Genomic DNA, 10,000 nt, shown 5'->3' with positions numbered 1-10,000 from the left:
CTTCAGCTTTGGACAATTTCACGACCCGTCTTGAAACACGGACCAAGGAGTCTAACATGTGCGCGAGTCATTGGGCTGTACGAAACCTAAAGGCGTAATGAAAGTGAAGGTCTCGCCTTGCGCGGGCCGAGGGAGGATGGGGCTTCCCCGCCCTTCACGGGGCGGCGGCCTCCGCACTCCCGGGGCGTCTCGTCCTCATTGCGAGGTGAGGCGCACCTAGAGCGTACACGTTGGGACCCGAAAGATGGTGAACTATGCCTGGCCAGGACGAAGTCAGGGGAAACCCTGATGGAGGTCCGTAGCGATTCTGACGTGCAAATCGATCGTCGGAGCTGGGTATAGGGGCGAAAGACTAATCGAACCATCTAGTAGCTGGTTCCCTCCGAAGTTTCCCTCAGGACAGCTGGTGCTCGTACGAGTCTCATCCGGTAAAGCGAATGATTAGAGGCCTTGGGGCCGAAACGACCTCAACCTATTCTCAAACTTTAAATGGGTGAGATCTCCGGCTTGCTTGATATGCTGAAGCCGCGAGCAAACGACTCGGATCGGAGTGCCAAGTGGGCCACTTTTGGTAAGCAGAACTGGCGCTGTGGGATGAACCAAACGCCGAGTTAAGGCGCCCGAATCGACGCTCATGGGAAACCATGAAAGGCGTTGGTTGCTTAAGACAGCAGGACGGTGGCCATGGAAGTCGGAATCCGCTAAGGAGTGTGTAACAACTCACCTGCCGAAGCAACTAGCCCTGAAAATGGATGGCGCTGAAGCGTCGTGCCTATACTCGGCCGTCAGTCTGGCAGTCATGGCCGGTCCTTGCGGCCGGCCGCGAAGCCCTGACGAGTAGGAGGGTCGCGGCGGTGGGCGCAGAAGGGTCTGGGCGTGAGCCTGCCTGGAGCCGCCGTCGGTGCAGATCTTGGTGGTAGTAGCAAATACTCCAGCGAGGCCCTGGAGGGCTGACGCGGAGAAGGGTTTCGTGTGAACAGCCGTTGCACACGAGTCAGTCGATCCTAAGCCCTAGGAGAAATCCGATGTTGATGGGGGCCGTCATAGCATGATGCACTTTGTGCTGGCCCCCGTTGGGCGAAAGGGAATCCGGTTCCTATTCCGGAACCCGGCAGCGGAACCGATACAAGTCGGGCCCCTCTTTTAGAGATGCTCGTCGGGGTAACCCAAAAGGACCCGGAGACGCCGTCGGGAGATCGGGGAAGAGTTTTCTTTTCTGCATGAGCGTTCGAGTTCCCTGGAATCCTCTAGCAGGGAGATAGGGTTTGGAACGCGAAGAGCACCGCAGTTGCGGCGGTGTCCCGATCTTCCCCTCGGACCTTGAAAATCCGGGAGAGGGCCACGTGGAGGTGTCGCGCCGGTTCGTACCCATATCCGCAGCAGGTCTCCAAGGTGAAGAGCCTCTAGTCGATAGAATAATGTAGGTAAGGGAAGTCGGCAAATTGGATCCGTAACTTCGGGATAAGGATTGGCTCTGAGGATCGGGGCGTGTCGGGCTTGGTCGGGAAGTGGGTCAGCGCTAACGTGCCGGGCCTGGGCGAGGTGAGTGCCGTAGGGGTGCCGGTAAGTGCGGGCGTTTAGCGCGGGCGTGGTCTGCTCTCGCCGTTGGTCGGCCTCGTGCTGGCCGGCGGTGCAGGATGCGCGCGCCTGCGCGGCGTTCGCGCCCCGGTGCTTCAACCTGCGTGCAGGATCCGAGCTCGGTCCCGTGCCTTGGCCTCCCACGGATCTTCCTTGCTGCGAGGCCGCGTCCGCCTTAGCGTGCTCCTCCGGGGGCGCGCGGGTGCGCGGATTCTCTTCGGCCGCCATTCAACGATCAACTCAGAACTGGCACGGACTGGGGGAATCCGACTGTCTAATTAAAACAAAGCATTGCGATGGCCCTAGCGGGTGTTGACGCAATGTGATTTCTGCCCAGTGCTCTGAATGTCAACGTGAAGAAATTCAAGCAAGCGCGGGTAAACGGCGGGAGTAACTATGACTCTCTTAATGCTCACATGATGCGTCATATACGGATCCTCTCGGTCCACTCCTTAGCACCCTTGGGTGTCGAGTGGGCGATGGTTCGCTTAGCCTCTCAGTGGGAAATCCTAGCTCTGGCCTTCACGTGGCGGGAGTCGTGAAGGGAGCCGAGGGGAGGCACAGAATTCTGTGTCTTCCTAGAGCTCTCTGACCGACAGAGCGGGGTGAACCTTCGGGGCTTGGGGGTTGCCTGCCCCCCTGCCTCTTGTTTCAGCTGGCCCCAACACTCGTAATAGATCAGGTTGCGGTCCTCCCACTGGAGGAGCCGCGCCAGTTGTTGGGCCACCAGCTGACGTCGCCAGTCCGGGTCGTGACGTCTTGCCGGCGTTCCAGTGCCCCGAGTGCAGTCGGAATTTCGGCACCAAGACTGGTCTTGGTGTGCATCGCCGCAGGGCTCATCTTGGCGCAGTGAACGCAGAAATTAACATCCAGAGGGCGAAGGCCAGGTGGTCTAGTGAGGAACTGTTACGCCTGGCCCATGCAGAGGCAGTGCTAACACTCGAGGGCACCCGGTTCCTGAATCAAGAATTAGTGAAGATCTTCCCGCACCGCTCACTTGAATCCATTAAGTGCCAGCGTCGTGCGGGAGCTTACAGGAACCAGGTCGCCGAGTTCGTTGCTGCTCTTTCTGCCTCTGCAGAGCGACCTCGCCCCTCTGATGCTGCTGCACCCCCTGCTGGGGCTTCCACGTCTTCCCTGACTCCACCGTCGCTAGAAGATCCTGTTGACCAGGCCATCTGGTCGGCCTTAGCAGCCTTGCCATCGTCGGGTCCGAAGTACCGCTCAGTTGACGACATCTTGGCGCTGGGGCACAGTGCATCCAGGCATGTCATTATGGGCATGCTGCCACCTGTACTTGATGCCTTAGGTAGCAAGGAGGCATCCCACAATCCTGTTGCCTCCAAGCACATGTCCCAGCCACCTGAGCGGAAACGAGCTCGTCGTAGGTGGGAGTACTCCGTGTGCCAACGCGCGTTCTCCAAAAACGCGGGGCGGTGCATTAACGGCATTCTTGACGGCACACTGACTCACCAGCCACTTCCAATTCCTGGCTTGGTCGAGTTTTGGAAAGATTTCTTCACCCGCCGTCCATCTGGCCGGGTTGACCGCCTAGATTGTCGGTTGTTACCGTCCCGCGTTGAGGTGCCATTTCAAGAGCTGTGGGCGCCTATCACATTGGAGGACATTGCGGCAGCTCTCCCACCTCGTCGCTCCGCTGCGGGCCCAGATGGATTAACACCTGCCCAGCTCCGTCGTCTTCCCCGTGAGGTCCTCCTGAAAGTGTTAAACCTTTTCCTTTTGACCCGCCGCCTTCCATCCCGACTCCTACAGGCCCGTACCTCCCTGCTGCCCAAGAAGGCCGCCCCAGCATCCCCCGCTGACTTCCGCCCGATCACTGTTTGCTCAGTCCTCGCCAGGGTCTTCCATAAGATCCTGGCGGGTCGGCTGATGCGGACCTGTGTGTTGGACGGGCGTCAGCGGGCCTTCCTTCCTCAGGATGGGATGCTGCACAATTCATTCCTGTTGGACCTGGCGATGACTCAGGCCAGGGTGAACTGTAACTCCCTCTATGTCGCGTCCCTGGATGTGTCCAAGGCATTCGACTCCCTGGACCATGGTGCCCTGAGGCCTGCCCTGAGGGCACATGGTCTGCCGGACGAGTTCATTGGATACATCCTGGGATGCTATGAGAATGGGGTTACGGTGATCTCTGGTTCGGGAAAGTCACTGGGTCCAGTGCGGCCTTCAAGGGGCGTTCGGCAGGGCGACCCTCTTTCCCCTATCCTGTTTAACCTTTCGCTGGACCTTATGCTTGCTCGCCTCCCAGATCATGTAGGTGCCAACATCATGGGACGACGCCTGAATGCTGCCGCCTTCGCTGACGACCTCCTGTTGTTCGCTGAGACGAAAGGTGGTCTCCAGGACCTGATCGATACATCTGTATCAGTTCTTGGAGACCTGGGTCTCCAGGTCAATCCTGGGAAGTGCTTTACTCTCGCCCTCGCGGCCTCTGGCCGTGAGAAGAAAGTTAAGGTCGACAACACCACGACCTTCAAGGCTGGATATACCACCCTTCCAGCCTTGGCAGTCGAGAGCACTTTTCGGTATCTTGGCCTGGAGTTCTCTACCAGCGGATGCAGCCTCTTCCATCCGAGGCGGGAGGTCGAGCGACAGCTGAGCGTCCTAACCAAGGCACCACTGAAGCCACAACAACGTCTTCACGCCCTGAGAACCGTGGTCTTGCCAGGAATCCACCATGGCCTGGCTCTGTCGAGGACCCGTCTTGGTGCTCTCTCCGCAGTGGACATCGCCGTCCGCGCAGCTTTGAGATCTTGGCTGTGCCTGCCAGCGGACATTCCTGTTGCGTACTTCCACGCCCCTGTTACAGCTGGGGGTTTGGGAGTGCCATCAGCTCGCTGGCTTGGGCCTCTGCTGCGGCGGAATCGACTCGACAACATCCGAGCGTTGGGAATCCAATCAGACGGGTCGACAGAGGACGTTCTCGGGCGAGAATTTGGGAGGCTGGAGCATCAGCTACGGTGGAACGACGGGGTCATACGGACGAGCAGCCAGCTTGGCCGGATGTGGGCAGAGAGGCTGCACTCGTCGGTGGATGGAGCTGCCTTGAGGAAGTCTGCCCGAACACCAGGGCAGCACAGCTGGGTGGATAACCCCCAGCACCCTATTAGTGGCCGCGACTTCATCTCCTGCCTGCGAACCAGGATAAATGCCCTGCCAACTCGGGCTAGGTTGCAGCGTGGCCGTTCAGGTGACACCAACTGTAGGGCAGGCTGCGTCGCAACTGAAACCGCAAATCACGTTGTCCAGCATTGCTTTAGGAGCCATGACGCCCGTGTTAAGCGACATAATGCCTTGGCATCTTATGTTGCGCAAGGCCTTCGTCGCCGAGGCTTTGACATCCACCTTGAGCCTCAACTTCGAACATCTGAGGGCCTAAAGAAGCCGGACATCGTGGCGGTTCGGGGCGATGCAGCACATGTCATCGATGCCCAAGTCGTTGGTGTTAACCTGGACATCGATCATTGCCACAAGGAGAAGGTCGCGGTCTACGACAGGGAAGCCGTCCACCAGGCGATTAGGAGACTTCACCCAGCAGTCCAGCGCATCACCACCACCTCGGCGACCATCTCATGGAGGGGTGTTTGGTCGCCGAATTCTGCATGTGATCTGCGCAGGCTGGGCTTCAGGAACCACCATTTTGCGGCCATGGCAACGCAGGTCCTCGTCGGTACTGTCATGGCGGCAAGACGCTTCGACACCATGACTGCCACAATGAGCACGATGCACCGGACTGGTGTCGGCTGAGGGCCCAATTTGTGTCTCTCTGCGCTGCTGCCTGGCGCCTGTCACAGGCATAAACGCCTTTTTGTTCACGTGTTTTCTTCCTGTCCTGTCTAGTGTTTGTTATGTATGTGTCATTTGTAAACCCATTGTATGGGTAATTCTTTTATGTGTATTCACGCACGTGAATAAAGACGGCTATATATAGCCAAATGCCTCGTCATCTAATTAGTGACGCGCATGAATGGATTAACGAGATTCCCGCTGTCCCTATGGCGGGTGAGGTCGTAGTGCGTGTTCGTCGGGTCGGTTTTTGAAGTGAATGTGCGAAGGAAAGATTGTTTTCGAGTAATTTGGAGTATCTTAAAATCGTATTGAATAGATTTTCGTCGCTACTGAGTATCGTCCGCGCCGCGTCGCGTGGCGGTGTGAGCATTCCGATCTGTGTGACAATTTCTGCAGAGTGAGGTTAACATTTGACCTCACTATTTGCATGTATTGATGCCTTAAATTAAAGGGCTGTGGAAATTATAGTGTGTAATTTCAATAATTGAGTTGTGGAGGTTGTTTCAAATTCTTTGTGGTTCATTTTCGTCTTTTACTATATCACGTGTGAAGTGGAACAAATAACCTCAAACTCGTGTGCATATATCAAATTAGGAAAGATTAGAGTTAGTGGATACATTAAAATCATAATTAATGGGAAATTGCAGTGTTGTTGTGATTAAGTGCATGCTGAAATAGGTAACTATCATCAAACTCTGAGTGAATTTTTGTGGTATATAAATCGAACTACGGACGATATTGTGCCAAGCAAAACACTTTCACTGTGAAAATTGGTAGGGGATTATTGTTTAAATAGGGGGAGATTGATATGCAGTAGGCCATAAAATTAGTTAAAGTTTTGAGTATATTTTTTGCCTCAAGTGACGTTTAAAAACTGTATTTGAAAACTGTGGTCGTTTGATCGAACTGAAGTCGTGGTACATAAATCGAACTACGACGGTTATGGAGGGAACGCATTGTATCTGTTGACTTTTTATTCCAAAGCAACTAAAGTGTTTCTCCTTGTATTCTTTGGCAAGGATAATACATCTTTGGTGCGAGTGTTACATCTTCGAGTGCAACATCTGCATACCGTCTCCTCTGTACATCAGTATATCAACAGTCAACGCCACGAACTGTAAGTAGACTTTTCACTATGCATGAACAGTCGAGTAGTTGCATGAGGAAATCTGAGGCATTAGAAGCAGAGGAGGAGGGTGGTGAATCTGAACCGCAAGATATCCTCGACTATTTTGAGGATATCACTCAATATGTCTCTAAAGAATTAGGGCCTAAGAGAGTTCCGCAACAGGTAATGCAAACCTTCAGACAGAAATTCACTAAATGGGCTTTCTATCAAGCGAAACTTACAGGTCAGATTGAAGAACTGAGAGCAGAAAACAATAGGCTTCGAGAAGAACTAAATAAAAGAGAAATTCAAACGGCTCCTCCAGTAACGTATGCAGCAGTGGCTGCTAGTGAGGGTAAAATATCCAAAAAACAAGCCACTGCAGTCAAAATTAACAAAATAACAGCAAAACAGGTAAATACAGTCTTTATACGAGCAAATGATAACAGTGATGTCAAGACTGTTAAGGAGAAGATCACAACAGCTATTAATCCCAAGCGAGATAGACTCCGTTTTAGGGCAGTGAGAACCACAAGTAATGTGGTCATCGTCGAGACTGAGTCTGAAGATGACCAAAAGAGATTAATCGAAAAAGTAAACACCATACCTAACATTAAGTGCGAGCCACCTACGAAAAAGAGGCCATTGGTGATATTACATGATGTGCCTAAGGAGTTAAACGAGACTGATCTTTTGGAAGAGATTTATGAGCTAAATTTGTCCGAGGATATCAGTAGGGAGAGTTTTGAGCAAGAGATGAAACCGAGGTTTAGGAGAGGTGCAAAAGATAAACCGGTAGTAAATCATGTTTTTGAAGTGACACCAAGATTGCGAAACATCCTTCTGGCCAAATCACGTATCTTTGTTGAATTTCGTGCTCTAAATCTTCGTGATTACTTGGTGGTCCAACGCTGCTTTAAATGCAATGATCTGGGCCACTCATCAAAAACCTGTTCAAACAAACAAACATGTGCACACTGTGGCTCTGAGGGGCACCTTAAAGCTGAATGTCCTAAGAAAGCTCAAAAAGCTGTTTGCATACCCTGTGTGAGAAGAAAGAGAGTATGCAATAATTTGGGAACCAACTGCGCAACCTATCAAATGATGCTTGAACGTATGATTGCACGTACTGATTATGGACAGTGACGTGAAGTCAGGTATTTTGAGTGCAACTAACAAGTCAAACAGTGAACACATTGGAGAGAAGACAGTGAAGCGCAGTAAGTTAAAAAGAAAGACACCTTCTACGAGAGCAAGAAACTGGCGGAGGGCAATGGAATGGCGCAGACAGATAGGTTTAAATATATCTATGTATGCAAAATCCCAAAATTCTGAATATATAGCATATCCATTGCAGAACTGTGATGTGATTGAAACATATTATCATGAAAATGTAGACTATATAGAAAATATGGTCGAAAGTAGGCAAATCCACCCAGAAGTAGGTAAACAGCTTCGGAGAAACATGTTTCGCTGGGCAATCTTCCAAAGTCAGTTGATGTTTCGAATTGATGAATTAGAATCTGAAAGTGTTGGTGCATATGATGATGAATTAGGACATGCTTCTGAAACCTCAGATGTAGTTGATATGGTGTCGTCTAGTGCTGAAATATATGATACTAAAAATTTGCCAAGTAGCTGTAAACCTGTCATATTTGTTAAAAGTGGAACAATAACTGGTTTGGGATCTAAGGTTGAAGACAAAATACTACATGAGACAGTTGAGCAGGTAAAAGAATTAGTAAATTCTTCACATGTTTCCTCTACGGTGCCAAATTGCAGTAAAGTAAACCCCACCTTAAGTGATACTGGTGTATGTGTACCTGACAGAGATGATAACAATGTAGCAAAAGTGAACGTTCCTGTTAGTAATAGTGACAAAGCTACAATGATACCCAAAGTAGATGCTGGTGTAACGCCTCTAAAAACAGCGCAGAAAATATACAGTGATATAGAGCATAATTTAAGGTTAAGTAAACTTGAGGATACAAACACTCTAAACGTTGCTCTTCGGTACATTGTAAAAAATGCACATTCTCTAGGTGATACGATAACATTCCCTACTGCGGAGGAGGTAGATAGAATTGTTTTAAAAAGTAACAATCTTCCAACAGATGTCGATAAACTGCGTGACTTAGTAGAGCAAGTCTACAATCGGAGACAGGAAAACTTTGATTTAGAGCGTTTATATAAAGACTTTGTTAAAGCGTATGGGCGTGTCTATTTCGATTGGTCTCTGCCGACTTCTAAAAGCTACGTATATACCAGAAAGCCGTAATATGAAAATTATGCAGATTAACGCTATGAGAAGCAAGTTGGTCATGGCAGAGGTGCAGAGGGTAGCCAAGGAGACGAAGGTTGACATGATATGTGTTCAGGAGCCACATACAAGAAATGGAAAAGTCACTCATTTTGATCCTAGTGTAATAGTAATATCGGGCTCTGAAGTGCCTTTATCTGTGATAATAGTACTAAATCGATCAATAGTGATCACAAAAGTAGCGCAGTTGTGTGATGAACACTGTGTAGTGATCGAGGCTACCGATGGATCTACTAAGTGGATAATCGCTAACATATACATGCAGTATTCTCACGAAATAGAACCCTATCTTGACAAGGTGAAGGCTGCGGCACTGTATGGGCAAAGACATAACTTCATTCTAGCTGCAGATGCAAATGCTAAGGCTACTGTCTGGCATAGTAACGAAACAGATGAAAGAGGTCAAAAACTGTTAGAAGTTATTGCTGAAATGGATCTTTTTGTAGTTAATAAACCTGGACAACCTTGCACTTTTGAAAATAGAGCGGGAGCTTCAACAAACATAGATGTGACGATAGTGAATAGAGCTGCTATGTGTAAAGTTAGTGAATGGACTGTTCGACAACACTGTACAACTAGTGATCATAATACAATATTTGTAGATATTACTCCTCAAAATGTAAGAGGCCAAAGTGAAGATTTAGAACCGGTCATAAAACTGGATATTAAACGTGCAAATTGGAAAAGGATGAGGGAAATTATGGATACAAATCCTCTGGATAACGTTGTAGGAAGTGTAGACTTCAGGGCGCATGCATTAACTGCGTTGCTTCAGGAAGCACAACGAGCAGCGATACCAGTAAATAAAGGTAAGGGAGTACAGGAGATGCCGTGGACGCCAGAATTGGAAAACCTACGAAGAAGAATGAGGGCTGCCAGACGACACTACCAGCGGTCGCTAGGGTACCTGGAAAGGCAGAGACGGTTAACTGTCTATAGAGAAGTAAAAGAAAAATATAAGAACCGATTGTTTGAGACTAAAAGAATTCATTGGGAGAGATATTTACAAACATATATGCAACTCAATATGTGGGGACAACCATATAGATTATTAACGGAGAAAGTGAAATCGCCTGTGGTTCTGTCAACCCTAAAAAAGAGTGACGGTAGTATGACATTAGGGTGGAGGGACTCAGCGGAATATCTGCTGAAGACACTCCTACCTGATGATTGCATAAATGAGG

The sequence above is a fragment of the Schistocerca serialis genome, chromosome 4, assembly GCF_023864345.2.
Source record: "Schistocerca serialis cubense isolate TAMUIC-IGC-003099 chromosome 4, iqSchSeri2.2, whole genome shotgun sequence".
Classification (NCBI taxonomy): domain Eukaryota; kingdom Metazoa; phylum Arthropoda; class Insecta; order Orthoptera; family Acrididae; genus Schistocerca; species Schistocerca serialis.
This window is presented reverse-complemented; position numbering follows the sequence as displayed.